Source organism: Saccostrea cucullata, unplaced genomic scaffold (assembly GCF_032062105.1).
Source record: "Saccostrea cucullata isolate Sc308-1 unplaced genomic scaffold, CSIRO_AGI_Scuc_v1 ctg141, whole genome shotgun sequence".
Classification (NCBI taxonomy): Eukaryota; Metazoa; Mollusca; class Bivalvia; order Ostreida; family Ostreidae; genus Saccostrea; species Saccostrea cuccullata.
The window spans coordinates 1-6,108 of record NW_026940735.1 but is presented as its reverse complement, the minus strand read 5'-3'; the positions used below and the strand labels follow the sequence as shown (position 1 = coordinate 6,108).

General features: G+C 31.1%; 1 long non-coding RNA gene across 1 annotated transcript; it reads right to left on the bottom strand.

Annotated features, from left to right (window-relative positions):
- Window positions 1-871: 871 nt before the first annotated feature.
- LOC134256071 (uncharacterized) lies at window positions 872-3,386 on the bottom strand. Its single transcript, XR_009989663.1, has 2 exons — window positions 3,156-3,386; window positions 872-1,090 (listed from the first exon to the last, which is right to left on the bottom strand). It is a non-coding gene; the product is annotated as an uncharacterized LOC134256071 (long non-coding RNA).
- Window positions 3,387-6,108: the final 2,722 nt, after the last annotated feature.

Sequence of the window (6,108 nt, the reverse complement as noted above, 5' to 3'; positions counted from 1 at the left end):
ACAATTAATTCCCCATCTGCACTTTCTGACACCACCGAACAATAAGCCTATGGGTCACAATGCTCACCTGAATTAGTAGGGCCTCTTTTCTTCTTCAGCAGCTTTCCTTTTTTAAATCTTTGTAAAACTCATAAATTGTCACCCTACCCTAATATATTCCAAGGGGATATAAATTGAACATACTTGAATCTAACATGCTTTTGAATGTTTCCACATATATTTACATTTCCAATGTCTTTGTCCTAGATAAAATTTCAAACTGTAAATGTACTTTATTTCCCAAACAGAAGCAGGGCTTGGAGCACGTGGATTGGCGGAATCAAAGCATGTAAATATAAGGAATAACTGTCAGATTTTTCAATTTCATGACGATGATCAATCGATTGGCTTGCGTGATAATTTTATGTATAAACGCCTTCGGCATTTATGAAAATTATCATGCAACCCAATCGATTGATCACATCATGAAATCGAAAAATAAGACAGTTTTTCCTGAAATAAATATTATTGGATGCAATCATGTAGTATTGTATCTTACTGTGGATAATGTCAAAATGTTTTTGGTTTTCAAACAAGAGTAAGCAATTCAACATGTAATTAAATTGAAAAATAAATTGACAGTAGCCTATTCAAACATTTGTAAAATGATAAGATTTATTCTCTTTCATCTTTCCCAAAACATTTTCTTAAAATACGAAAGCTTTTTGTTTTTAGAGCCACAGATACATGTAGGATATAGACAGACAGTGCCATACTATAATACAATGTACAGCTAACTAAGGATTATAAATTACAACTTTCAGCTAACAAGATATTTCATTCAAATGCCAAGTACGAGTAAACATTCATTCAACAAGAATTTTCCACAAGAGCTGTTTTGTTCATTTTATTTTGATACATAAATCAAAAAATTGCTGTAATGAATTTTATATAAAAACAAGAAAAGTTCAACCATTCATGTCCCTGACAATAATCACATTAAACTGTGTTAATCTTGAATCTTTAGAATACTTTTCTTCTCTAAATCTTCCATCTCTTTCAGTACATATGCCACATTATATCGCAGTTGATGAAACTGTGAAACAGGGACCTGTAAAATATAATAAGGAAGCAAATGTTAAATCTCTTGTAGCTACAAATAAACTTATGAAATTAATCCATCAATTTACCCTAAATTTATAGTAGCAAAGAAACAAAAGTACAGAGAGTTAAAGTCAGGTCAAATCTAATGAATGGTTTCTAGAATGAAGCCAAATGTATGGAATGTTGCCTTCACCTTGATCATAGATGATAATATGACATGTCATCTTTCTACAGTCAGGTTCTACGCAGACAGATTTTACTTAAAGGATGACACAGAAAAAAAACCCATTCCTATTTAAGGCATACAAAAAACACTAAAAGCAATTTAAAAATTCTTTATACAAGTGTTGAATGTAAAGATGATGGCAAGCTCAAAATGCTATATACCGTATACATAAAATTAATAATTTTGTAAACTGAAGCTGTGTTATGTAATATTGATGAATATTTTTATCGTAACATAAAATCAAAGTGAAAGAATATATAAATGAGGTTGGTTCCTGAAAGTCTGAATCTTTTTTTTTGTCAAGTATAATACATCTCCAACGGTTTTTCCTCCAAATAAAGCATGGAACAAAATAAACAATAAATCTATTTAAAAAAGACACTTTAAAATTGTGACTCAGAAAAAGTTTTCAATTATTTTGCATAATCAATGATTTGACCTTTATGCACTCGCAAAATGTGATTTTTCTGACATTCTATTGAATGTAAGAATATCCTTCCCTTGATGGTATCTATAGATTGATGTGTAAAACGTAGATCACACAAAGAAATAGACAGAAATACACATGTATACGTAATGTATAATGAAGTCTGTATCAACATTGGTCGTTTTGTAAGAGTGTGAGGCATTATGTAAAATGCTTATACAATGATTATAGTTATGTAAATAAAAAAATACGCTTTTGCCATCCTGAGCCACTATGCATTAATTAATGGTTAATGAGATGTTGCTGCATGATAAAGCTACCCTAATAAAATGGCATATCATGATAAAATAGAAATCAATAGCTATTATTATTGTTGCAAATGTTCTTTTATAACATGTGATATATGGTGCCTTCAGGTTTCTTTATAGTACAATACTGCAATATGAAATAACTTTAATATTAAAACTGCACCTTTTAAAGAATATATATATAATATATTATATATTAAAGTTGAATTATAAAGTTTGTGATGGTAGATCATATTTCAGGAAGTGAGAGCATGCAGAAATATCGATTGAAATAAGGAATACATGGTTTATAATAGATGATCCAAAAACATTATTCATAGAAAACTTGATTGTAAAATCAATGAATTAATTTACTTGTAATTTTCATATTTTAGAAAAAGGTCGTTTATTTTTGCATCAATATTTTTATATAGTAATATCAGTTTATGATCCAAAAACATTATTCATAGAAAACTTGATTGTAAAATCAATGAATTAATTTTTCATATTTTAGAAAAAGGTCGTTTATTTTTGTATCAATATTTTTATATATTAGTAATATCAGTTTAATATCGAGAATACCTTTGGATGTACAATTATTATGTCCTACTATAACTGCTCTTATGCAAACAAAGCCAAGGAAGGGACAAATATCTTTTTTACTAAATGAAATCTTTCATAATCTCAAATTATGTAAAAAAAGAAAAAAATCATACTATTAAACTCTTTTATTATAAGACAGCATAGTTATCAGTAAATATCTGGTATTACAGAAATCTCCATCTTGGTTTTGTAACAGCACGATCAATGTTTCATAATTCAAGTATTTGTCAAATCGTGTAATAAAATTTGAAAAACAATTTACTGTACGTACATGGATTGAATTAAACATGAACTTCATATCTGAACATTTCAAGTACATATAACTGTTAATTTAAAGTCTTGCATTGTTTGAACTAGCAGCAATCTTTGACCTGTACAAGAGCTAGGCCATGTTTTTTATACTGCCACGTCATTAAAGGTGTAATGGGTTCAAATGTTATAAAACCAACAAAAATTTTAGATTTAAATATATTCATAACCAAATACATTTTTTTGTTTTTCTTAGCAGATAATCCATAAAAATTTGTACCTTGAATTCTGCCAATATATAATGTCCTCCTACAGACAATAACTGATATTTCCTGCTAACTTACTCAGAATGAGACTGTTCATCAAATGCTTCAAAACATTATACAACATCCATTCTTGATAACAGTAAACTTAACCTTTTTATTCAAATTTACATTTATTTTATGAGGAGATGTATGTAACAATGTTTTATCTTTCCTAGCAAAGTGCTTTAAATATTGTCATTTCCTATGCTATTAGTCTGGAATACATTTGATTATGTATTTCAAAGTTTCATATCCTTTGGGGATGCATGCAGTTTCCTCGTAAAAGTGTTCTAACTACCTGGTTGATTTAGGACAGTAAAGACAGATATACATGTCAGATTTCAGTTAATCAAGGCAGATTACTATCACATGATTTCTCCTTAAGTCAAAAGCTGGCACCCTTACACAACAGACTTGGTAGCATTTTTTTAATTGGCTGTGTTACTATAGCTCTAATAATTTTAGCTGCATCTTAAGGTCTATTGAATTGAATAAACAATTAAATTGAAAGTAATTGTTACACAGACACATCCATTTCTTTAGAACTGAGAGAGCATTTATGATCATTGCAATGTTTAGACACCCCACTCTCTGAGGCTAAAATGCAAGTTATGCTGAAAGGGAATTTATAATTCTATTATACCATCGTTCTTGTTTTTCTGACTGTAAACCAAAATCTCAATACATGAGTCTACTCTGCTCTGTTTTTTGCCAAATATAACATGAACCTTTCAGTTGTTGTAAAAGAGCATTTATTTGTATGCCAAACAAAAATTACCAAATAAGGACAAAAATAAGAAATGACCATATTTAAACATATAAATACAAATATTTCAATATATATTCTAATGTTTCAATATATGTAAACTGCAAATATGATTGGCTGTTCATAGACTTCATAGATATTTTCATGTTCTTTTCAATTGTATCTGAATCATAAATGTCCATTAAATGTTTACTATTTTAATAAATATCAAATCATTCTCACAACTTTTCAAATACCAGTTTACGTGAAACTAATGAAAGACTTTATTTACCAAGTAAATTTGAGTCATTCTCATTCAAAATAATGTTAATCATCTCGTTAACAGATTCTGACTGAAAGCTTTTCTAACTAAAGATATCGCAAGAGCTTTTTGTTATGAACATCCTGTGTTGTGCGATATCTGCAGCATGTTACACCTGAACTCACAGAGGGTGTGGACTTTTATAACAATATGATAGAAGAAAATTAAATAGTAAGAATTATATAATATCTTATGATAAATATTATTGTCAAAATATTACATAGAGACCCACTCCTAATCTTATAACCCATGTAGGATAATGCAAATAATAATGTGATTGACACATTATACAATATAGCCCCCTGAGGTGGTTGATCCTTATGCCTAGGTCACATTTAAGCCGATGGTCGGGCGACTAAATTTTTCTGGTCTTGTCGGCTGAAAGAACATGATCGGCCGATACAGTATCGGGCGACACGGAGCAGTCACATTAATTCCTAGGGAAACCGATGACTTGGACAAATAGCACAAAAAATGTTTTTTCTTTAAAATTCAGCAATATTTTTTCCTAGATCTATATTCCGATAGGTGACGTGAGTAATGTTTGCAAAGCAAAGTTGAAAATGTGTGCAAAATTTTGTGTGAAATTGCATAAAAATGACAAATGGTGCATATCTAAGCAGCAAATAATACTTTAGATTTCTTTATATCTTACGGATTAATTATTCATGTTATTTCCGTTCAAAAAATTTATATCAATCCATGCCTCAAATTTTGTTTGTGTTATGTATCCTTACTAGGTTAAATATTCACAAGTCGGCCAATCGTCGTCCGATCACCGAGCTCTGAGCTACAGTTTGATTTTAAGCGTCGGCCGAAATTTTAAACACCCTTATTGAACAACGACGGACAACCGACTTTATAAACTGACCGCCGATGGTCGGACGATGATCGAAGGTTGGTCGACGGATAACTTCAATTGAAGGAATCGGCCACCGACGCATAAAAAATTATAACTTGGTCCGATGGACACAAAATTGGTCGGCCGACAAAAAAAGAGGTCAAAATCGGCCAAGACAACGGCCGATGAACTGACGACTGTCACCCGAAGAATCCCACTTTTGCTTCAAAACCCGTCGGCCGTTGGTCGTTTTTGGAAATGTGACTGGGGTTTTACTCATTCCATAAGATACATGTATATATCTTCTTTTAATACACAGAAATTAAAATTATTTGAAGCATATCAACTTCAATATGAATTAAGGTCAATACCCCCAGTATGTTTTTCAGCGAAGTTGATATACATGTTCCTATAGATTGACATTAGCAAGGGCTATTATACTTGTTTTTGTCTCCCACATTCATTGAAAGTTTCCTTTCCACAGGATATCTCGAGAAGCTTTTGAGCATTTGCAATGAAATTTTACACAACAACTTATCTATTTATTCTGAGGTCAAAATGTCAAAATGTCAAAAGTCAAGGTAATGAATTCATACATTATGTGTGTGTGTAAAACTTTTATTTCCGGGCAATATTTTAAGAAGCTTTTGAGTAATTTTGAAATCAATCTTTTTCCAGTAACTCCCTATGGCCCCACCCACCCTTCTTAAAGTGCCCCTCCCCACCCCCCAGATCTGCACATGCTCCTGAGGTCCTGATACCCCATGGAAACCAGTAACGCCAACTGATGCATGAGCAAAGGTTGACACTGGCTTTTTGAGGGGTGTCAGTTTTAACTGTTACCCTAAAATAAGCACAAATTAATTAAATATATAAGTGGAAATTTTAGCAAGACGAAATTTTACTGATTTATCCTCCTGAATTTTTTTTATATTTATGGGGAGAAGTACATTGTGTATTTATAACAATTTTATAATGTCAAGAAAGATAGCCTAAGATAACAACTGCTATGGAATGTGT